The following is a 25,890-nucleotide window of genomic DNA, read 5'->3' on the forward strand; positions in this document are numbered from 1 at the left end:
ACATACCTAACAATGGGACCATGTGCCAAACCAAACCTGTCTTTCAATCACTATCACCACCACATGCCTACAACACTGGCAAATTCTGCTGCAGCAGCAGATGTTGTCCTTCCCCACATTCCTGCTCCCTGATGCCACTGAAGAAGACAACGGTTTTATCCATTTTATTCTCTGAGGTATGCTAGGTCAAGAGCTGGGCTAAACTCATTCCATGCTGTTGGTGGAAAATCACATATTTGCGTTCTCCTATGTGTAATATCTCTCTAGAAGAAGAAATAAAAACTAGCATAGAGTTGGGTTTCATTGTAAGATGAAAGTCCTGTTTTAAATTGGTATTTTCCATTGACAGTCTGGTACATAGTCTATCACTTCATCCTGAGGCATGTGTAGAGTAGATCACAGGGACTGACCCAAGTCATCCCATGAATTTCATGGTTCAGTAGGGATTTGGACTCATATTGCCAACAAAGGTCCGTATAGTTAAAGCTATGGTTTTCCCAGTAGTGATGTATGGAAGTGAAAGCTGGACCATAAAGAAGGCTGATCGCCGAAGAATTGATGCATTTGAATTATGGTGCTGGAGGAGACTCTTGAGAGTCCCACGGACTGCAAGAAGATCAAACCTATCCATTCTTAAGGAAATCAGCCCTGAGTGCTCATTGGAAGGACAGATCCTGAAGCTGAGACTCCAGTACTTTGGCCACCTCATGAGAAGAGAAGACTCCCTGGAAAAGACCCTGATGTTGGGAAAGATGGAGGGCACAAGGAGAAGGGGATGACAGAGGACGAGATGGTTGGACAGTGTTCTCGAAGCAACCAGCATGAGTTTGACCAAACTGCAGGAGGCAGTGGAAGACAGAAGTGCCTGGCGTGCTCTGATCCATGGGGTCACAAAGAGTCAGACACAACTAAATGACTAAACAACAACAACAACAACATTGCAACAGTCCAATATCCCACTACTCCACACTGGCTCTATATGTGCATATGCTATATTCTGTTTTCTACCCCGTCCACAAACTCCTGCTTTAGAATTAAAGGGAGAAAGAGGATTTTCTGGGAGGGGGGGGATGTTTCGTAGGGTTGTTTTTTTTAATATAATCCCAGGTAATTCTAATCCGTCCTTCTGTTAAATGGATTTATGCAAATAACATGCCAGCCGCTTCAAATGAATGAGCCTAATGCTAGTTCCCTGCGTTATCTCAATCAACTGATCCTCAGCACCAAAGTTTGAAAATGATCCCCATTTAAAAGCCTACAACTAAAATGGTATTCCCCCCCCCCCCCTGCTAATTTGTGGCAGTCTTTTTGATGGTGGGGAAGGTTGACAGATAAATGTGTTCGAACAAATAACCTAATACCACAACTTGCCCTCCAAGCACGCTGCAGCTTTAATCTCTGATGGCGAGAGAAGAGTAAACAGCGCAGGCAGGGGGTTCTCCTTAACCCACACATGGCTAATAAGTTTAAGATAGCAGGCCAGTGCATTTAAATAAAAACCCAGAGTCAGTTTAATAGTATTTGTTATAAAGCTATATCTAATTATATTAGTCAATCTTTATTAGAAGGCTCATAAGTGCAGAGAACTCTATTATAATCCGTCTTTCTAATGATCTCTTCACTATCATAGTCATAAAAGTCTGCGATAAATTAATCATCTGTTTGCAATCATGAGTAAACATCGAGTCAATTAACAATTGATAAATAAACAGCAGACTCCTGAGGCTACTGCTATTAGAAATGCAGGCACTGCTCATCTCCCACACAGCAGCACAGTTCCGCCATGTAATTTCAGTGTGTGTTTCAGAGCTAGGCCAAAACTATTTATCTAACTCTTGGTCACATGCACTGGGGGAGAGTTTAAACAGAGGGATAGATAGATATAAATAGATAGATAGATACACACACACACACACACACACACACACACAGACACTGCTTGAGCTTTTGCTCACATCCACGCTACACAGTCATACGTAACTTTCCCTTTTTAAGCAAACAAACAAAAATCAGTTTTGGAAGGGCAGGAGATGCTTAAACAAAACAAATGAACTATCCTCTACTGGGTGAGAATACAGGTCGGATCTTTTCTCTTTGAAGGAGAAGAGCAGTTTAGGGGTGGTGGTTTTGAAAGGAAAAACCTTCCTGAGGAGAAAGGTTAAAGCACTACTTTTCTACCTGTTGATCCATCACCCTTTGTTGCAAATTTCTATGACTGTTTTTTGTTCTGTAAATTCCGCCGGAAACTGCATGGAAGAAATATTTTGGAACCTTCTCCAAGCTTGGATATTGCAATATACAGCCCCAGCACTTATTTCAGCCATACTTGGTACCCAGGGCTTGAACAAAACACACACAAATACTTTCAATAGTTAATCAGTATGTTTCAATTGCCATCTAAGTTCCACAATCATGCTGCCAAGGAAGATTATCTCTTACAGTAAATTCAAATTTTGATATTGAAATGAGGGGTGGGGAGTGGGGATAGGTAAGTTCAGCTCAACAATCCTAAAGGATGCTGTTATTATACCCAGGCAATAGCTAACTGACAGCTCACTTTCACACAACATTTTATTTATTTATTTGTTTGTTTACATTTGTTTGCATCTACGCTGGGCTGCCCTTGAAGCTGTCCCAGAAACTCCAGCGGGTGCAGAATGCTGCAGCAAGGCTCCTCACAGGGTCTCTGCCTTAGGAGCATATTCACCCAGTGCTTTTCAAGCTGCACTGGCTCCCGGAGGAGTACAGGGTCAGATTTAAGGTGCTGCTTTTGACCTTTAAAGCCCTACACGGCCTAGGACCCTCATACCTACAGGACCGCCTCTCCCGGTATGCCCCACGGAGAGCCTCAAGGTCCATATATAGCAATACCCTAGTGGTCCCGGGCCAGAGCCAGGGCCTTTTCAACTCTGGCTCCGGCCTGGTGGAACGCTCTGCCTCATGAGACCAGGGCCCTGCAGGATCTGATTTCTTTCCGCAGGGCCTGTAAGACAGAGTTGTTCCGCCTGGCCTTTGTCTTGGAGCCAATTTGATTCCCTCCCTCCCTCTCTTTCTTTTTTCTTTTCCTTCTCCTCCAGCGAGGAGGCTACATTTTAATATTTTAATGTTTAAATATTTTAATGTTGTATTTTAATTTTGTTTTTAAGTTGTAATCATTCAACTTGTTTTTATTATTGCTTGTAAGCCACTCGGAGCCCGGCCTTAGCTGGGGAGGGCGGGGCATAAATAAAAATTATTATTATTATTATTATTATTATTATTTATATCCCAGCTTTTCTCCAAGAGTTCTATGTGAGATATATGGTTTCCACCCACTCCCAACCATATTACCATCACAACAACCCTGTGGGGTAGGTTAAGTTGAGGGTTAGTGGCTTGCCCAATATCACTCAGTGAGCTTCAGTGGGGATTTGAACCTTGGATTCCTGGTGAAGCAACAGCTATGAATGTGAATATTTGTCAGCAGAGCTTGCAGAGCTTCACTGGCAAGTTTATTTTATTATCCAAATCCCTTTTTCAGAAAGTCCAGCGTTTCCAGAAAACACAAAGCAATGCTAGATGAAAGGGTGCAACCAAAAAATGAGGGGGATGCTCCTGAAATATTTGGTAGTAGAAAAGGAGGTGCGAAAAATGCAAGGCTACATAAAAATCTTATAAGCCATGAGCAGCCTTGATTGCAATTTTTCCACCAAAAGCAATTAATTTATAGCTTCAAACACAGGAGGTACAGAATCCTGTTAATCAAGAAAAAGGGAGGCATTTATTGCAACTGTTCTTTTAGAGCATTTAATAACATTGCATCAGCTTGCACACAGCAAAATAAAAATTGAGGGTGGGAGGAGGAAGGTTAACAGGAGACATGCCAGAATTAGAAAATGAGGTTCAAGGTAATATTTCAACTGTGAATTTTTAAACTTTAATGAAGTTGGCACACACTCCTGGTGTTAGATAACAAATCCTGGTGTCAGTACTATAGAAATAATCCACTTGCAACCCTGAGCAATTTTATATTTCTGACATTCTAACACCTTATAAACTGTATTGATAGCCCACATATACCATAATACTTAGGAGCTCACCCATAGGAAATATTTTTATAAGGCAGAACTGTGTAAAAGCACATAAAAGCAACATGAATTCTGAATAGTAACTCAAAACTCCATATTGATCGAGGATGCTTCCATTGTTTAGCCAAAGGCTAAACCGACCCTAGCTGCAACCTAACATGCTAAATACCAGTAAACTATTCCATCAAAGTTCCTACAGGTTCCAGTTGTGATCGCGTCGCTATCCTGCAGACTTAGAAATCATGGCCATGTTGATACATAAAGATAAAGGGACCCCTGACCATTAGGTCCAGTCGTGGCCGACTCTGGGGTTGCGGCACTCATCTCGCTTTATTGGCTGAGGGAGCCGGCGTACAGCTTCCGGGTCATGTGGCTAGCATGACTAAGCCGCTTCTGGCGAACCAGAGCAGCGCACGGAAATGCCATTTACCTTCCCGCCGGAGTGGTACCTATTTATCTACTTGTACTTTGATGTGCTTTCGAACTGCTAGGTTGGCAGGAGCAGGGACCGAGCAACGGGAGCTCACCCCGTTGGGGGGGATTCGAACCACCAAGCTTCTGATCGGCAAGTCCTAGGCTCTGTGGTTTAACCCACAGCGCCACCCGTGTCCCATGTTGATACACAATGGACAGCTTTTCTTGCCCACATAGTCAAGGCCTGAAAGGTAGTTACTTCAGTGATGGTGTCCCAAGGTGATAACTTCTGCCCAAGCAAGGACTTCCAGGGTGCTTGTGCCAGTCACTTGTTGCCTGCTTTAGGCCATTCATACATGACTGGGTTTCTCTGTTTGACAGTCTGGTACCAGAAGCAATCAGGCCTCAATTTCCGACACACTAGGTCCACCAGCAAAGCTGCTGATAGAAGGGAATGTAACATTAGAGCATCCTTAATTAATATACACAGTAAAAAATAAAATAACTGCATAACAATTTAATACTCTGCAAAAAAGGTGTGTCTTTAGGAGCTGCTGGAATGCCAACATTGATGGGGACTCTCATGTTTCAGCACAAGAGTGGTGCCACCAGTGAAAAAGCCTGCCTCTGCATTACCACGCCACATTTATCCTCGTTTTGACTATAAAAGAGCATGCAAGATAGCTAACAGCATTCAAGAATTACAAGCAAACTATCATAGTAATCAAAAATCAAAACAATTCTGAAATAACAATAAGAGATAACATGGCAGGTTCATCAATCAAAGCCATCAGAGTCAGCATAAAAACTCAGGTTAATAATAATAATAATAATAATAATAATAATAATAAAGCCTGCCTTAAAGAAAAAGTATTCAATGAAATAAGGGGAGGGAGTGAAATAAGCCCATGGGGGAGAATTCCACTCCTGGGGTGCAGCCATAGATAAGGCCAACTTGTGTGACCTGATCAACCTAGTATCAGGCCAATGGAAGGAACAAGAAGTACCAACGAAAGAAGAGTGGCAGATGAAGGTGATGGACTTTGCGGGACTGGCGAAGCTGACTGGGAAAATCCGAAACCAGCATGATCAAGCATTCCAAAAAGACTGGAGTAAATCTATACAATATTTGAAGGACCATTGTAAGCAACTAACAACACAGGCAGGGTTGTAAGAAGACCTGCAACATTAACTGTATTTACCTTTTTTATATTTATTTAAAATTAAGACACTTCAGATGAGTGAATTGTAAATTGGAAAATGTATAAGTGCTATGATATAGAGGTTAACTTTGAAAATCACAAGGCGGGAGGGAGTCAATATGCTCTTAAGAGCTAAAGAACTAAAGTGAATAATGATGATGTGATTAAATATTATAAAATGTAATAATAATAATAATAAAACCTAGTAGTATCAGGCCATAGCAGAACACAGAGAAGGGCTCACCTTAGATAGGATGTATCACTGTGGATAGGATGGTAGCAATTTCACTTATCATCTTCCTATTTCCATCAAGGATGGATCCAAAGTAGTTAGATAAAAATAAAAGCTCAACCTGTCAGCTCGGATTAAACCCCAGCACCCAAGAATCTAGAGGGGGAAATCTTGCACCCAGGGATCTGTTCTCCCACTAACCTGTAACAATATTTTCAGGGGCTATTTTCAGTTTCCAGGCCTCCAGCTGATTACTCCAAAATGTTTGGACATTTCTTCTCTCTTTTATTACTTGCAGAACTGTTCTTCTCGAGAAGAACAGAAAACCCCAAAGAACTCAGAAAACTTGCCCAAAACACATTTCCCAAACTTGGAGTGAATTTTCCATCAGTTCAATCAGTTTCTTTTCAGCAACTGTTAGACACATTCCTGAGTATGAACCACCTTCTCCTATATTGAGCTGTAACTTATGACAGCAGCTTTAATTAAGATCTACTACATAACATGGAAGTAGAGCACATGTATTTGACCATGCTAAGTGTAATTGGTTGACTGCTTTCTTTGTCATTTGATTGAGGACCTTGATCATATTCATTTTAATAAAATTAGGACAAGTATCATTTCAGAAAGAGAAGTAATTATCTCTAAACTGTAATCTGCCTTCCTTCGAAACGTATGACATGAAGAGTTCTCCTTAATGGCAAACTTATAGTCGAAAGACTTAATTAAGCATCTTTTCTAATCAAATTAACTTTCATTTCCTAAGTAGAGGTTTCTAACCTCAAAGTGGCTTTAAACCATTGTTTCTTTCAGCCATTACCTTTGAAGAGAAAGATAATATCCCCTTGAAGTGATCCTCTTAGAATGAGCTATTATGCACTGACTACAAATACAGATATAAAGCTGAACTAACACACACAAACCCATACCGCTTCACCAGCTATTTCAAGCTAAGTTTGAAAGCTTTGGAATTAGCTCTGATGCCAGCAGGAAGTCACAAACAATATGTTTTGTCCTTTTAAAATTAAAAACAAGCTATTATGCAAAAGCATTTCTACACGAGGAATCTGCAAATGAAAAGGTGTAAAATGGCAGGTTATCATGCACCCTTCTGCTGTTTATAACTGGCAGGGGCTGTTTAACGTTAACGAACAAACTGCAACACTAAAATTTAAATACACAACAAAAGACTAGTATTTCAAGAATTTGCTTTGGTATACACTTTGAAAGTTGATGGATAAAAGTAAAGGGACCCCTGACCATTACGTCCAGCCGTGACTGACTATGGGGTTGCAGCGCTCATCTCGCTTTACTGGCCGAGGGAGCTGGCGTACAGCCTCCGGGTCATGTGGCCAGCATGACTAAGCCGCTTCTGGCGAACCAGAGCAGCGCACGGAAGCCCCGTTTTACCTTCCCGCCAGAAAGTGGTACCTATTTATCTTCTTGCACTTTGATGTGCTTTTGAACTGCTAGGTTGGCAGGAGCAAGGACCGAGCAACAGGAGCTCACCCCGTCGTGGGGATTTGAACTGCCGACCTTCTGATCAGCAAGTCCTAGGCTCTGTGGTTTAACCCACAGAGCCACCCGCGTCCCTCATATTTTACTAAATCTGCCTACCTGACAAGTAGTTCAACCACAGGTTGCCTTGTTACTTCATCAACTTATCTGAATGACTTTATGGTTCAAAAACAATGCAAAACCCAGGTCCCAGAACTCTGTACCCACTATTTGTAGTTTCCAGAAACAATAGGCTTTTGCAGTTTGCCTTGGGTTTTGTATTAGTTTAAGATTCATCTTAATGATTGTTGTTTTTTTTGTACTGCTTTAAAAGCTATTTTTAGCTGTTTGCCTTGATACACATATGTAAAAGGTGAGTCATTAATTAATTAATTGTAATTGTTTTTGAATTGCAATAATAATAGATGCTTTTTAAAAATGTGGTGCTGGTATTCATATCTTGAGATAAAGTGCTGTAGATGCCAGTAAAAAAACCAAGTCAGTAATCTGTTTCAAGGTGTACTATCACAAAAAAGCATTGATAATAACAACTGCTGCTCCTGCTATTCAGGAAGCTGAAATGAAAGGCACAACAAGCAGACTGAAAATCAAGTTTGGGACTCATTTTATCCAACAACTTAAGCAAATGGGGTGGACTCAACTCAGCGTACTTGCTCCAATACGCTGTTCACTCTTTCCAGATCAGGTATTCAGTGGTGTTTGCCCAGGCAGGCCAGCAGCCAAGAGAAGGTGAGGAGAAGCCATGCAGCCATAAGGAATGAAGGTCTGTGACCCTGACTGTAGGGAGCCCCTTTGAGGTTTGGTTTTGTTTAGCAGAGACTGCTCTGCAAGCCATTTTGCCTATATAAGCACTTTCACGGGCTGAAAATGAAGGTTCGGAGCTGGATGAGTTTGGGAAGCCGAATTCCAAGATTGATGGTAGTCATCATGCCATGGAATTCCAACCACATTTGCAAAATTTATTAAAAGCCCCATTCTGTTTAGAATTTCTAGCCATTTTTCCAGAAAACATATACACACGTATAGCGTGTATATAAGTGCCTGTGTCTATGCGTATAAAGGCGACTCTCAACTTACGTTCTGGAAATCTCACATAAAGCCAAAAAAATTCCCTGGACACCTGCCTCCCCCTTTTTTGGCCAAATGTATAAAGCTGAATCCATGCAGGTTAAATGTGTACAAGTTACACTTTACAAGTGTGTGTGTGTGTGTGTGTGTGTGTGTGTAGCCAAAACATTTCAAGAATGTTCCATCTTGAATCCTACTATGAGCATGCCCCAGAAGCAATTTGTCTTTTTGGTACCTTCAACATGAATATTATGTGCATGTAAGCAATATGGCTACTCAAGTGCACATAGGCCCATTAATGAATGGATGAGGTTTGATTGGCTGGTTTACTGTGATAATATAAATTTACTTTTGCAAAAGCTTCTATGGTAGAGCAAAGTGGATAAACTGAACAACAGCCTTTTGCTTAGACTGCATCCAAAGTATGCAATAATAGCCTAACTCAGTGGTAGAACACATTCTATGCATGCAGAAGAGCCCAGACTCAACCCAGAGTATTTCCATTTAAAAGCCTATTTGATTTTTGGGAAGACATCTGCCTAGGACCTTGGAGAGGCAGGGCCAATCAGCCTAGGCCGAATCCAATGATCCAACTCAATATGCTGGATTGGTTGCAGCTTCCATAACATCCTGCCCCTCCCCATGACCCCATGGAGATCCCTTATGGGACCTCAGAGGGCACTTATGCATAGGCCAGCTCATCTCAGAAGAAGTAGTTTATATAACTGGATATCCTAACCTGGCCCTTTTTTTACAGACTCCTCTCTGAGCAGACAGGCTGTGGGTTCCGCTGTAAGCAGAGAAACTGTTTCCAGATCAGGACACCAAGCTGTAATTGTGGCCATTTTAACTTAATCCCTGCAGCAATTTCACTCCTCTCTCTTTCTTCATGCTGCGGGCACAGGACAGCATCTTGTGTAATGATCAAAATGCATGCTACTGAAAATGTGGCAGAGAAATGTGTCGCCACATAAATATATTATTTAATGCCCAAGGTTATTGTTATTAGCGCTACGGTTTTGTTCCAATGTTTTGCATTTTGCTTTCTCTAAAGGAAATTGCTTGGTTATTTTTCATCATTAGAGTTTTGCAGGTACAACATGACTTACTCCTAGTATGCGCATGATCGTTAGATTTAAGAGCAAAACAGCAGGGAAATAGTCAGAGGAACACACCATTAAGTCCTTTCTTTATCATCCTTTTCTTGCCTCCCTTCACTAAGCATGCTGATTCTCCCCCTATTTTTGTTAAATTGTGATAGACATCCAAACATCGAATGTGCAGGTTTTGTTCATGGTTGATCCAGGCTGTTTGCCCAGCACCATGACAAGCACCTGTGTTTGAAGTGGAGTCTGCTATTGTAATATTTAGTGAATAGGATTTCATTGGGAACTGATCTGTGTGCAGTGAGGAAAAAGGTCCTTTTACACACTACTTGTAATGGAGTGGAAAATTACATTTCCCATTGCAAGAACATCCCCATTAGTGGGAAAGCATATTCTTTAGCAGAGAGCTGGAATGCACCTCAGGCAGTGACGGGGTGACAGCCCAAGTAATGGAGGCTTGGAAAGACCTGGAAGATACTGAAATGAAAAAATGTTTTTCTTTATACATTGTGGTTGCTTCATAAACGTTCTTCCCTGATACATCAGAAGCAATTGGATTTGGAACACTGAGGTAAAACACAAATTTAAACAAGCATGCTTGTCATTTCTGAGAAGGAAATATACCCTTGTAGAATAGAAAATGTTATAATATTCTCCTTAAGTAACTGTCCTAACCACTCAGTTTATGGTAGAGATGCTCCATTGTTTTAGTCCGCTGCTATAACTCTGCTACAAGGGAGATTTCATAAAGTTTGATGGCTTAGGGCCGGTTTATGCATTATGAAAGCCAAGCGGAGACCGCTTGAAACAGGCTGTACTGGGCCATTGATCCACAATGCAAAGCCATAATGAGAACAATGGCTTCCCTCATGGATTGCTGTGAACAAGTGGAAAGTCTCCATGGCACATTGACAGACATTCCTAACAGCAGCTGATGGTAGCTCACATCCTATGTTAATGGCTGCCACTAGTGATGCTCCTTAAGTTTATCCATCTCGCAACATGTTAAAAGTATTGCAAAATCATGACCTTTGCCTTTGAAACTAGTTTTCTGCCCATAATTCATACCAAGAGTGTCATGAGCCTACGCACCTCTCTTATGTTCATGTGCAAGCTGAGCTCCTCAGAATAGATGCTAAAGAGGTAGCTCCTGTACCAGTGTTTGGCAATTGTTTGTTCCTTGCTGACAGTGAAATGAACTTTTTAAAATGGACATACAAATTTCTCCCCCCCCCCCCCAAAGGCAGTGCAGGCATTGTGTAAATGGGATCTCTATAAAAGCAAGTCACAAGTCACAAAAGATAAGAAGAGCCCTGCTGGATCATACCAAAAGCCTATCTAATAGTGACCAACTCAGTGTTCATTGTTAACAAACGTCCACACCATCAGTTCTGTATTTTGTACTTTATTTTTGCAGGACCTTAAATTTGCAGCAGGTCATGGTTTTCTTAGAATGAATTGAGCTTATGCAAATTTCAAATACACTACTCCTGAAATGTGCACAAATTCACAAGGTAAATAAGGGTGGTCAGTTACATATCAAAAAAGGGGACACATCTACATATGCTACATTTTGTGTATATTTAGAAATAATAACAATAATTTAAATAGAAATCTCATACATCTCAACCAGTGCTATTTTTCTAGAAAAAGAGGTGCCAGAACTCATCATGAACATCTCCCTCGTTCTCTTAGAATGGCAATGGCACACACCCAAGAGGTGCCGGAACTGAGTTCTGGCAAGTTCCAGCTGGGGAAAAAGCCCTCATCTCACCAAAGGGAAGAAGGCTGAGATCAGATCACTTGTGAGCCTGATCTTTTGGTGGCATCTTTTGAAGGGCAACTTCAAAGCCCCTGCTCTCCCTTCCTCTAATTCTTTATCTTTAATCCAGACCCCAACCAGGCAATTTTTCAAAGAGAGGACTTTTTCCAGAGTCCGTCCTCTGCTAGATCCTTCAAACAAAGGACTCTTCACTGTAAAGGATAAACATGACCACCCTAACTCAAACTTCAAAACAAGCACCCCATAGTCTGCAATACCACAAGACCCATCCATCACATATCTTTCAACTAGACTATTGCCCTAGTTGGATGTGCAAACGTTATAAAGTTCCTCTGATGTGTACCAAGGCTCACTATCATGAATGGCAAATTTGGTCTTCTTATGATTTATTACAGCACATGCAAGCATTTTTTGCTTTTTTGTTTTCTGTAACTGCATCACTTTGAAGTAATAACTGTAGTCACTACCTGTAGGCAGATATGACTTGCCACTTTACTTGAACAGATCTGTTGCTAATATATGGCAAGCAGCTCCTGATGGGTGGACTCCTGATTGCCATGGACTCTCTGCAATTCTGTCTTCAGTTTGCACAATGGTCACAGTTTTGGACCATATCTTCAATTTAGCCCTTAAATTGGGCTAGCACATTGTATCCCTTGTCCATCATTTGCAGCCTACCATTCCAATATATCCTTGGTGAATCCCACTCAGAATCTCTGGGCACATCTTCACTCCTTTGAACACCATTACATTTCCTATAGATACATCAGCTCTGTCATTCCAGAAGTCACTGTGTATGCCATCTGTGCATGAGCCATCCTGCTTTATGGTGAGTCAACGCACCAACACTATCTGTTGTCTTCTACCAGCATATGTGAGGATGCAATAAGTGTTGCAGCACCATGATCCCTCAGATTTGCACAAAATCAGAAAGCTGCAAAAGTGCGCACTAAGCATTTGCAATTGTCAGTATGCTTTTGCACACTTCCTGGACAGGGATATTTTTTATAACCAAGGTTATAAAAAAAAGCTATCTGTCAGTATTTAATCGGCATATTGAATCAACGAATTAGAAGTGGGGACAAAAACAAACAGGAACACCTACTAGTATGAACAGGGAAGACCAAAGTTATTCCACATATACCAATTCAAATACTCTGGCCTAATTTGAATGGGTGAAAAGTGGATTAACAGCTAAATAGTGCTCATATGTGAACAAGTCATAAGGCTTTCTTTTCCTTTGTTCACCACCCCCAATATTCTCTCTCTCTCTCTCCTTGCTCTGACTCTAGTTAGGAAGGTTTTTGCTTGTTGAATTTCCTTCTTCTGACTAGCTGTTCTGATGGCACAGTAAAAAAGGATATAGTAATTCCCAAGACTCCTGGTCTGAATCAGATAGGAAATTGTATCCAGTGTTACAATTTAGTTACCTTTATAAAGGTTTATTGATTTCTATCTTTGTTTTTCATTATTATGGTTTTATGCATGTTTGTTTTTTAATTGGTTTTTGCATTTGAATTGAGCTTCAGCTTCTATTTTATTTGTGCCCTGCTTGGAGAGTGAACAAGCAGTTTATAAATCTTCTAGATAAATAAACAAACCCTTCATCATCTAACCCCAACACTGCAATAGCAGCCAAATGCACACTGACCAAGCTACTGTGGGTCAGAATTATCCATAACTCAATTAACACTGGATGTTCAGCTATTTCCTTTGGTCTCAGGACAACCTAGCAGATGTTGGCACTGAAGAGGAGAATTCCATTTTGTTACATATATTTTTTTGCTTCAGGCAAGCATTCCTGATGAATAACCTTGTGAATCCCGTGGCTAAGAAATATATCACAGCACAAACTTCTGTGGACCACAGCTCATTTAGTCAAATGTATAAAAAGACAAAAAGCATTGAGGACATTTTAAAACAAACTAGATTTTGTTGTTTCCATATCACGTTATAGACCACCCCATCCCAAAGGCTTGAGTGGGAAGAGAAACAGAAACTGGTTATGATGCTCACTTAGCTGAACCACTGCCCCTCCCTTAATCCAATAAAAGGAGCAATTCCATGCAACCCAGAACTATAAACCAGTGTGATATTCACCATTTACGCTAAACGAAATATGCATTCCACTCCATTTTTATGCATTCGATCTAAATGTACACAATATCTATGGTATATAATTATCTGCCTTAGAGAGTTCAATTTATTGTTTAAAAATAGAATAGATACTATAGAAAAGAGCAGTGTGGTAAAATGATTTAAATTATATTGGAGCGGTGGGAGGTGGGAGGGGGGAACTTGCTTAGAAACGCAACAGGGGAAAAAAATAATCTCAATAATACTCCTGATCATATTTTCCACTGTTAAGTGAGCAAAAATTGTGTGGGTGAGAAATAAATATAAATTTCTCGATGGCACCATCATTGGCATTTCTAAGCATTCTTTTTCTAAATATATTCTTTATCTGAGCTGTCTTGAAGTACTTTTAATATAATTAAAGGCACAAAATGAGTGCCAGACTTGTCAATTTCGACAACAAAGTGCTGAAAGTCTTAGTGAAACCGAAAGATCCATCTCCCACACATTGTAATGAATAGGTTCATAAAAGGAAAATAGTTTAATTACATTTTAGTTCATGGATTGTTAATAGGCTGGAGTATCTAAATTGAATAATGTGATTCTGGTATAATAATTATGTGTAAATGAACTTGTTTAAATGATATTTTACAGCTTCTTTATAAAATTACAGCTAGAGGCAATGCAGTGATAGACACACAAAGGCCATGCAAAAATTATCATAAACTATTAGCTTGTTTGCAAAGGGTTTTATGTTAATCTTTTAGTACTTAAAGCACTCTGCAATTAACATATCACGGGGAGCTGCCTTGAAGCAAAGCCATGCAAATTGAAGTACTCAGATAAAAAGCCATTCACATTTTCTTTAAAAAAATGAAAGAAAAAGGGTAGTGTAGCACTCAAAGAAGACTGGTTTTATATTTGAGATTAAGGAGGTGTAATGATTGTGTTATCTAACGACGGTTGTAATTAAAGCTTTTCTCCTGAAGACATGACAATAGATACGGCATTGATTTCGCTGTTTTAATTGTGAAAGTCGTTTCATTCCAGGGCAGAAGATATGAATAGCCTAAAATCAAAGGGCTAAAAGATGGCTTTGTTGATATTACTTGTTCAACAGCTGCCTTGTGGCTTGATACACAGATGAGAGGGAATGGTGAAAGAAATCCGGGAGGTGCTCTCTATTGTAATTTTCCTGCTGGTTTCCTTTCCTTTTATTGAAGGGGGGGAAAGGCAAGCTAGGAATCTGGATAGAATCGTAAACAAGCAGCCTTTTCACATCCCAGCGCTGTTTTTCCTCCATTAGATTCTCCTGAACAAAAGGAGTCATAAAAGGACCAGGACTAAGGCTTTTATGGCTGCACTTCACCAACGACAAAAGTTTATGCAATAAAGCCATCATCTGTTCTCAGAGATATCACACTTTTAGTGGAATATAGAACTCTCCGTGTGACAATAATTCCGGTTATCAGAAGCACTACAGAGGCGAAACAAAACAAAGGGCAAAGAGCACAACAGTTGCTGTGTTTTATTTATGTTACGTGTACATATGCCACTGTCTGCAACGATAGCAGGAACCAGGATTTTCTATGACCAGGTTCTATGGAAAGAATCAATTCTGTGGAACATCACCAGAGAATTGAAACCTGGGGAAAGAGCCACTTTGAAACCAGTCATTGGGCAACTCTTACAGTATTAAGAAAAATGTGTGTGTTCTAAGTTTAACCTCCTGTTGCATCAAAGTTTGTATACAACTATTTTAACAGATTTTCCCTCACATTTGTATCACATTTGATACAAGTTCTTATGATTTGCCAGGATTGGGTAACTTTGCCACCAGTATGGACTCCTTGGGGTTACATTCAATATAGCACTAAGTAACTTGTTCTATGAGGGACGTGGGTGGCGCTGTGGGTTAAAGCACAGAGCCTAGGACTTGTCGATCAGAAGGTTGGCGGTTTGAATCCCCGCGACGGGGTGAGCTCTCGTTGTTCGGTCCCTGCTCCTGCCAACCTAGCAGTTCGAAAGCACGTCAAAGTGCAAGTAGATAAATAGGTACTGCTCCGACGGGAAGGTAAACGGTGTTTCCGTGCGCTGCTCTGGTTCGCCAGAAGCGGCCTAGTCATGCTGGCCACATGACCCGGAAGCTGTACGCCGGCTCCCTCGGCCAATAAAGCGAGATGAGAGCCACAACCCCAGAGTCGGTCAAGACTGGACCTAATGGTCAGGGGTCCCTTTACCTTTTACCTAACTTGTTCCATCTGGGCAAGGATTCATGCTTGCACAATGAACAACATGCTCCTTAAATTTGTTCTGCAGGTTGTCCCAACCCTCCATTTGGAGAGGGTGAAGGGTGCATGTGGCGGGGGGGGGGTGGACTTCTGTTGCACAAGCATAAATCCTTGCACTAACAGAACAAGTGCATTGGACTGTGTGCCCTCCTGTGTGCTTTATGATAAAGCATAAATAAGACTCAAGTCATTAGATACTCAATGGGGAAAAAACCCTCTGATGCTAGTTGACTGGACACAACATTTGAAATCTCAAAAGGTTAATTAAAACCTTGGTCAAAAACATTTGTTTGTTTGTTTGTTTTCCTATCTGGCTCCAAGTATTCCTCCCACCCCAGCTTCTAAGTTTTGCACAAAGTTTTCCACTCCTCCCAATAACTGAAGCGTACGCTCAAATGAAGAGTAAAGACAATTAATCCCTCTTCATTTGGAGGATTAATCTCCTGTTGTTTCAATTTGCCTCTGTGATCTGTGATCCCCTTGATTGTGAAGGATTCTGATGCTGAATGATGCAGTTCTCCTGCTAAAGGAAAGGAAGTCTGGCCAGGAAAGCTGCATGAATGAGATGCCACCTGAGAACACATATGTGCCAGTGCCTTTCCTCCAGCATCCCTTTAATGGGTTGCTTACACTTTTGTTCTAGTCATCCTCTCAGAGTTCAGAGAACAGTATATGTATGTGGGGTCTATCAAGACTTCCTCTGCATAAATGCTTGAATATATTTATGGAACTGGTCCTAGAGAAATCCCATTGGCCATCTTTGGATATCTCTCTTGTCCTGTCTGGAATTCAAGCATTATTTCTTCTTCTTCTTCTTCTTCTTCTTCTTCTTCTTCTTCTTCTTCTTCTTCTTCTTCTTCTTCATCTTCTTCGTTTTCTTCCCCCATAATTTTTCCAACTAAATTATTCTGAAACTACTTTCCTGGGCTTAGTGTGGTGTGAGAACCAAAGTTCGTTCCTCCCTCCCTCCCTCCCCCCTCCTCACTTACACAACACTTGCACACTTACACAAAGATACTACACATTTGACAAAAAAAGGAAATATCCTCAAAGAAGACCAAATTCCCCCCATCTTATATTTGTGCAGCTGGTTTTTACTGCCTAAGTGTAGACCCTAATATTTGTCCCTATTGAAATTCATTTTGTTAGTTTGGGCCCTATTCTTCAATCTGTTAAGGTCGTATTTATTAATTATTTATTATTGAATCCCGATTCTGCCTTCAGTGGCATTGGCTACCTGTCCCAGTTTGGTATCATCCGCAAATTTGATTAGCATCCCCTCAATACCTTAATCTAATTCATTTTTAAAGATGTTGAACAATAATGGGCCCAGGACAGAACCTGCAGCACACTACTTGTCTCTCTCCCCCCCACCCCCCCATGACAAGGAACTGTTGGTGAGCACTCTTTGGGTTTGGTCTTTCAACCAGCTACAAATCCACCTAACAGTTACCTTCCAGTCCCCATTTTACCAGCTTCTCCACAAGAATATCATTGCAGATTTTGTCAAATGCCTTACTGAAATCAAGATACACTACATCAACAGCATTCCCCTAATCCCCCAAATTTGTAACTCTCTCTCTCTCTCTCTCTCTCTCTCTCTCTCTGTGTGTGTGTGTGTGTGTGTGTAAATAATGAGATTTGTCTGCTATGAAAAAAGAGGACAATTTAAAATAGAGGCCTGTCCTCTGTTAAGCTGCCCTACCTTGGCAATGACCTGCAAGCCCCTTAACCCTCTCCCAAACCGGGTTTTTTTTTTGTGGGGTTGGGTGGGGAGCAGCAGGCTCATTGACCAACACAGATTCAAAGCAGTTAGGCGAATTAAATACAAGCAAAACAACCCTTTTGAAACTTGAATGTGCAGCCTGGTTTTTGAAAATTACTCTGTTGCTCAAAGCCCAACAGCCCACGTTAGAGCACTTTGCTGCAGAAAAAGAATACGTGAACGAGTGGAACAGAAGGAAGCATAAACTTGAATTATTTATTTATACAAATCACTGCTACTTTAGGTTTTGCTAATAATCTTAATTTTAGCACAAGCCCATTCTATTCAGACTCATTACTTCCTAGAATCCGTTCCATCACTACTCTCCCCCACCTCCCTGTAAATAGCAAATGCACTAAACTACAGTGTAATTAATATAATTAAAGTATTAATAAAGATTGAAAGGGTTGGACACTGTGTGAAGTGCTTAATTTTGTGTATATTTTTCTCTGATTGACTGTTTAGGTTTGTGTTTCGGCTGTCACCGAGATTATGTGTAATTAAGCCAAAGGAAAGATGTGCCTCTCTTTTTCTTTAATGAGAGAGGATGGCAGACAAATTCATGGCTGTTTGGGTAGTGGGTGGTAACTCTGCCCACTCTTTTGTAGCTGCTATAATTCCACATTGTTCTTTATTCATGCATTGCACGTTCCAGTATATTTTGGATACTTCTATTTGTATGCAATGGAGAACAAATGATTACACTGGGAAAAGCAAACATATGAATTTTCGACCTCCTATAGCAGGCTAGGTGGTGGAGATGGCAGTGAACTTCTGGCCTTAAAGCTGCTGCAGCACAGTAGCTAAGACACTGAGCTGTAAATCAGGAAGTCCTCAGTTCAATTCTGCCATGAACTCATTAGTTGGACTTTGGAAAAGATTCTCTCTCTCTCTCTGGCTGCATTTCCACAATACAGGCTAATAATGCTAACCTATCTCAAAGAGTCCGTATAGCATAGTATATACTATAGTATAGTATAACAAAGGTCCGTATAGTTAAAGCTATGGTTTTCCCAGTAGTGATGTATGGAAGTGAGAGCTGGACCATAAAGAAGGCTGATCGCCGAAGAATTGATGCTTTTGAATTATGGTGCTGGAGGAGACTCTTGAGAGTCCCATGGACTGCAAGAAGATCCAACCTATCCATTCTTAAGGAAATCAGCCCTGAGTGCTCACTGGAAGGACAGATTCTGAAGCTGAGGCTCCAATACTTTGGCCACCTCATGAGAAGAGAAGACTCCCTGGAAAAGACCCTGATGTTGGGAAAGATGGAGGGCACAAGGAGAAGGGGACGACAGAGGATGAGATGGTTGGACAGTGTTCTCGAAGCTACCAGCATGAGTTTGACCAAACTGCAGGAAGCAGTGGAAGACAGGAGTGCCTGGCGTGCTCTGGTCCATGGGGTCACGAAGAGTCGGGCACGACTAAACGAATAAACAACAACATCTCAAAGAGATGTAAGAATGAGAAAACAATGTATATGGAACACTTTCAATTGCCTATAGTGCTAAGTATTACATTGCTGTTATTAAAACTGAAAAGCAACATTTGCATGGCTTTTCAATGCGGGGAAACACAGGAGCAGGCCTGGAAGAAGCACATGGCATGGTGAGAAAAATGCCAGTGACCTGTTTTATTCTTTTTTAAAAAAGCTTAATGTGTGAAGCTGAGAGGGAGGGAGGGAGAGAGAGAGAGAGAGAGAGAGAGAGAGAAGTACTAGGCTAGGCAACTGTAGCCACCACAATTTTCAGTACAGTGGTACCTTGGGTTAAGAACTTAATTCGTTCTGGAGGTCCGTTCTTGACCTGAAACTGTTCTTAACCTGAGGTACTACTTTAGTTAATGGGGCCTCCTGCTGCTGCCGCCACGCCACCACGTTTTTAACCTGAGGTACTATTTCTGGGTTAGCGGAGTCTGTAACCTGAAGCGTCTGTAACCTGAAGCATCTGTAACCTGAAGCGTCTGTAACCTGAGGTACCACTGTACCCCCAATGCCTGGTGGCAGCTGCAGTTGCTGAAGCTACAGGACCTTTTGTGCCACCTGTCCTGATGCTGCTACCCACTGCAGGTACCCATTACTGCCCACTCTGTGACTGCAGAGACACATAACTCGTAACTGCTGCCTCTGCATTGACCTCCCCAAGGGGCAAGCCTGGGCAGTGTATATGGAGGTCCTGGGATGCCCAGATGACAAGACCCCCCCTTCTCAGCCCCACTGATGTGGTCCAAAGGAAAGCTGAGCAATACGTTTGGTGCCAGCTTGGCTGCAGGAGCTGCCAGAAGGAGATGTGCAAGGTACCATCGATCATCTTAGGGACTCCACTCATCCTTTTCTTCTCCCGAACATGTCCTTCAAGGCAGCGGGTAGGATCAGAAGCAGCCTCTGTAAGATGACATACTCTGCCCAGGGAAGCTTGACTGCAACCGACACAGATATCTCTTTGGCACTAGGCAAAGACACTTCTGTTCTCCCAGGCATATGATTGTCTTTTGTTTGTTTCACAGCAGTTGCTGGTGGTACATTCCTTTCTCTCTTCTGGGGCTGTAAGTGATGGTTAGACTAATGGTAGCGAATGGAAGGGTTGGTTTTATAGAAATACCTTGTATCATGTTTAATTTTACATTATATTGCTTTTCCTTTGCTGCATTGTCCCTACCCGAGTCAACAGAAGACAGAGATCAATGAGATCAGAATGGTGTTTAAGGATTACTGAGAGTGTTGTTACGCAATATGGTCTCAATTCTGTGATGTGGAAAGCAGTCGAAAACTACCACATCCAGTTCCTAAGGCCTATAATAATAATAATAATAATAATAATAATAATTTTTTATTTATACCCCGCCCTCCCCAGCCAAGGCCGGGCTCAGAGCGGCTTACAAGCAATAATAAAAACAAGATGAATGATTACAACTTAAAAACAAAAGTAAAATACAACATTAAAATAATGGAACATTAAAATATTAAAATGTAGCCTCATTGTAGGAGGAGAAGGAAAAGAAAAAAGAAAGAGAGGGAGGGAATCAAATTGGCTCCAAGCCAAAGGCCAGGCGGAGCAACTCCGTCTTACAGGCCCTGCGGAAAGAAATCAGATCCTGCAGGGCCCTGGTCTCATGAGGCAGAGCGTTCCACCAGAGTTGAAAAGGCCTTGGCTCTGGTTGAAGCCAATCTAACTTCCTTAGGGCCTGGGACCACTAGGGTGTTGTTATTTATGGACCTTGAGGCTCTCCGTGGGGCATACCATATGAGAACTCTAGAGCAAGGAGATGACATGTGATATTCAGGAAGGGAAGTCAGGCTTAGTAGGAGGAAAGGAACCCACCCAGCACCCGACCCAGGTCATCAGTTTGCTAAAGATTTCCCAGAGAAAGGATAAAAATGAACACAAAGGGCGAAGCGACTATATTATTGCATATGTTTAGCAATTGTATTGACCACAACAGCACCATTCCCAAGACTGCTGAAATAGCTTCCCAAACTCTTGTCCTTTAGTGATTCAGAGTGTGTGTTTCTTGCCTGAACTTAATATGGCAAGAGAGATGAGAAATTCCAAGATAAGATCTTAGCCATCAACTATTTGTTTCCTAACTTGCTGGCAGTTCATGTTTTCCCTTTTTTCTAAGCCATTAAAGAGAGAGGAAATAGATATACTACGGCTGCACAATGGATCAAGCACAGATATTTTGCATTGTAAAGACATTGCTTGAGATATGTGCAGAGCTTGGTTGAAATATGAAATCTTCTGCAAACTTCAGGATAACCTTTTTTGTTTCACAGAGGGAGTGAATAAAATAAATCCTTAACACGCACTCTCTGCCTTGCCTACTAAAAAGCTTTATATAAACAAACAACAAAATGGACTCAAAATGGTAGTGTCAGTCTTTTCTAATGGCTAGAGGTGTGGACAACACTTACATTAAAATCAAAATCAAAATCAAAAGATTGGCAGGTCTTAAAAGTCCTCCTAGCTGTTTCTGTATCTACCCTTAAATGTGAATGAGGTATTCTGGGCAATCAAAGAAACTGAAGATGGACTGGATATCTTTGCAGGTTTGGTTTAAATGAGACTAGTGATTAATCTTGTTTACAATAGAATATTAGAATATTGTTTACAACAGAACAATATTACAATTAGCAAAATAAGTTCAAATAAATTATTTTTTTCCAGTGACCTCTACTCTTAACTAAACATTCCTTTATATCTATAAACCTAAGGAACCAAATAGCATACCTGCCCTGTTCAAATGAGGACAGCTTTCTAGCAACTATATCCACATTATTCCTTTATAATGATTCTTTAGCTGATGGATTGACCTTGCACAGGAGATGGAGGAATCACCCACACCACTAGCACACATGGAAGAGTAGAAGCAAAAAAGGGAATCCCATTCCATCTGTGGGCTGATAATGTAAGAAGAGAACACTGTATGTTACAGTGGTATATGATAGTTGATGAAAGTAAACATGCAAATGAGAATGTCAACAACTCCAAACAGATTTTTGAATTATTAGTTAGATATATTTACTAAGGGCTCATCAACATTTTCACTTGCTCCATGTTTCCTAGGCACAGGTCCCCAGGAAAACCCACTGTTTACCACTGAACAAACAGAAAATCCAACTGACACATGTTAATTGACATTGATGTTAATTTAAAATGGGAGGTTTAAAGAGCCTGAGAGAAGAGATAAGTCTTTACCAGATGACATGTAAAGTATGCAGCAGCTCAGCTTTTCTAGGAAAAGCATTTCATTGCCAGGGGGCCACCACTGACAAGGCTGTGTCCTCAACTCTCCACACCTCTTATTGAGGGAGCACTTGAAGAAGGGCTTCCATTGATTATCTTAAGGTATGGGTTGGTAAATATGGGGGAAGGCGTCCCTCTAGATACTAAGCTCCTAATCACCCAGGGCTTTTTAGGTCAAACTCAGCACTTTCAATTAGATCCCAAAAAGAAACGGAAGTAAGTGATAAGATAGTCATCTAAATGTGAGCATCAGCATTTGCTGGTATGACTATCTAAAAAACCAGAGAAGCATACATCATGTCTTTGAGCATTCACAAAATTCATCTGGGATCGTCAGCACACACATATGATCACTGAGAGCAAATGGTAAACATTCACTGTAAGTGGATGGCATGATGGGGCTGCCCCACTCACCCGACCTCTAGCCACCTGAGTTGCTGCAGAATACCAGCACAGAGAAGGGAGGGATGTGGCGGTGGCAAAATTGGTGCCACGGAAATCTGCCAGCAGAGTCTATCTGGAGCTCCTGACGGTGCATTTGCACTTTGCTGACCTTATTGCTACACCCCTTCCTTTCTCGGTAGGCTGCAGAGACTCAACCAGCTGGCGGTCAAGTGAGCAGTGTGGTACACTACTGCTGGATTTACTGTTCATTTCAGCTAAATGACTAACAAACTGCATTTATTGTTGATTTCTTGGGCGGAAGTCTTTACTGTGGTGCAATAAAAAGTAAACTCATCACCTATACAGCCATCTCAACGCTAACAGCGCAATGTCCCTCCACAACGTTTCTAAGGCGGTAAGGACCTTTTCATTGAGTATTTCCTGTTTAGCAATCCGTTGCATGCCATAACGCAGTGACAATGTTGGCCCCGATCCCAGAGCAAGAATCCCCATGACTTTGAGTGAGATCTCTTTCGCAGGGAAAATATTGACTCTCTGCCATGAAAAGCTAGCTTGTGATAGAATTATTTGAATGATAGCCTGATGAAATAGCCATTAACCGGAATTATTACTCTTGGTGGCTATTTTCTCTTGTGTGCTTTTCTTTCCCACTGTATCTTTCTTTCTGTCTACTTTTTAGAAAGTATAAACACATTCAAGATAACAAAACTGGTATCATGAAAGAAACAAAAGTCCCTAACACGAGCCATTAACTATGAAAAAGAATAAGGCTTCTGCACAATGATAACAACGCTCATATAGCCTCCTGAAAGCCACCTACTAGAATATGGAATACAAGTTTCACTGCAATAAGGATATTTTGTTATATTATTCAGCCATCATAGACAATCGCCTACATATTTGGCTTTAGAAAAGGCGCTTCTTGAATCTGAGAGTAATTTTTCCAAAAGGACGGGAACAAATGTTTGTTTCAGTTTCACCATTTAAAACACTGAGCATAGCACTTGCATGCTTTCAAACCAGAAGTTTTAGATCCATGCAAAGATTTCCAAATGAGCTTCCAGTTTCACTCCTGGTGTCCCAAAATAGGAATGAGAAAAGAATCTTGACTGAAGCCCTGTTGCTAGTCAATGTGGGCAATATGTTAGAAGGACCAATGGTCCAACTCAGATTAAGGCAGATTCCTCTGTTTCCAACAGGAAATGGAGAAATTATAGTGCTCTGGGATATGTATACATTCTGCCCCCACAAGAAAAATAAATATTTTGTTCATGCTACTGAAATCCTTTGTTTCCCTAACACTCCTCAGATGTTTTGCCTGAGAAACCTCCAAATTTGCTTCAGCTTTTGCTCTAGGGGAGATTTGGGGCAACCTAGCTATGTGTGGGGAAACCACAAAATCACTTCAAGTTTCAGTGAATGAGAGATTTCCAGTGCCAACTCTTGTGCAAGAGATGTTGGAGTTTCATTTCAGGAAACAGCTGAAGATCATGACCCTAGCCTGCTACAACACAGTCCTGGAGGGTGTATTGTTCCTTTGATAATGCCAGAGATAACTTCACACTAAGTTGGGGGAAAGGCCACCACGTATTTCAATTAACATATAGAAAACCATATCAATAATGCCTTGACACTTTGCTCTTGGAAGTAAAGTATTTCCCCCCGCAAAGTGTAAAGCTGATAGAGCTGTCAACTTTATCTACTAAGAGGCATCCAAAAAGTCACAAACATCTCAAGAATTTAAAATATTCTTTTTCATCTGTTCAGAAATTATCAACGAAAGACTCATCTCTGGCTCCTCTGGCTCCCACATCATTAAGAGTTACCTTATACAAGTGAAAATCTTTTGACACACACTTTCATGAAAGAAGAAAAAGGGAAAAAACCAAGTCATTAAATGTGTGTTTAGATTTCTTTCATTTAGCAGTTGTTTTAAGTGAGTTTCAGCTGCCGGCTGACTTTCTTGGGTGCAAAGAAAGCATAGACCTTCCATTAACAAACCCAACACTTTCAACTCAACTCTTTGTTTAAAAAAACACCAAAAAACTTCCCTCTGCTCACCCCCCCCCCTTTATATGGCTATGCAAATTCCTAAGCATGAAAACTGATGGAGGGAAAGAAAAGAAAACACTTTAAAAGAAGGAAGAAAACTGCTGACTAAGTGCAGTATTTTAAATCTGGGGTGCATGGTATGCTAATGCTATATATTAATACTGGAACAAAACAACATAGGGATGGTATTGTGCCAATAGAAACCAAGATAAGTTTTGGGGTTTTTTTGGAGTCTACTCTTGACCGTTATACATTTGTTCCTTTAAACAGGGGGTGCCAAACTTTTGGGACCTGTGGGCACATTTGCAAACTGAGAAGGGTAAAAGTTGTCACGGGCACCACACACACTGGCTGCGGCCAGTCACACACTCTTCGCTTGGTTACAATAGAGTGCTTCTTGTAAACCTCATTTCCGTGCTGGGAGGGGATCTTGTGGGCGTCAGGCAAAGGACTTTGCTGCTACATGCCCTTGCTGGCAGCCCTTGCTGAACCTTAAAAGTCCTTTCATGTATATACGATAAAAACCAATACAGTGGTACCTCGGGTTACAGACTCCGCTAACCGAGAACTAGTACCTCGGGTTAAGAACTTTGCTTCAGGATGAGAACAGAAATCGTGCTTCGGCGGCGCAGTGGCAGCAGGAGACCCCATTAGCTAAAGTGGTGCTTCAGGTTAAGAACAGTTTCAGGTTAAGAACGGACCTCCGGAACGAATTAAGTTCTTAACCTGAGGTACCACTGTACTGAACAGTTAACGCTTTCTTAATGACTGCTCCAACAAATGCATCTGTTGTGGTATTAAATTTGACCCCCCCCCCCATGGTGGGGTCATTCAAACCTTTAAACCTTGGGTGTGCAGTGTCTTCTCTCCCCCCCCCCCCTTACACCACCACCCAATTCACTTGTAACTGGGCACTTGAACTCAGTGCCCTTTTGGGAAACACCCAAATGAAAACACACACACACCTATGAGCAGGCAGGATAAAGGCAATACCAAATACCTGAGCCCTTTAGACAACATGAAGAACAATGTTGCATGGATTAGGACAAAAACATAATATGTTGACTCCAAATACACAAGAGGCTTAGCTACTGCCTCAGTAAGAAATGCCCAATAAACATAATGCTTTATTCATCTATTTATTGTTTCTATATCCCATCCTTCCT

At 41.2% G+C, this 25,890-nt stretch overlaps 1 protein-coding gene and 1 long non-coding RNA gene across 2 annotated transcripts in view; one reads left to right on the forward strand and one right to left on the reverse strand.

The window, feature by feature from the left end:
- The window catches only part of LRMDA (leucine rich melanocyte differentiation associated), a 740,402-nt gene that overhangs the window by 175,311 nt on the left and 539,201 nt on the right, over window positions 1–25,890 (reverse strand). The gene's annotated exons all lie outside the window — the stretch shown is intronic.
- LOC310677519 lies at window positions 51–9,495 on the forward strand. Its single transcript, XR_014511215.1, has 3 exons — window positions 51–176; window positions 8,114–8,196; window positions 9,259–9,495. It is a non-coding gene; the product is annotated as an uncharacterized lncRNA (long non-coding RNA).

The sequence above is a fragment of the Podarcis tiliguerta genome, assembly GCF_965153285.1.
Source record: "Podarcis tiliguerta genome assembly, chromosome: 5".
Classification (NCBI taxonomy): Eukaryota; Metazoa; Chordata; class Lepidosauria; order Squamata; family Lacertidae; genus Podarcis; species Podarcis tiliguerta.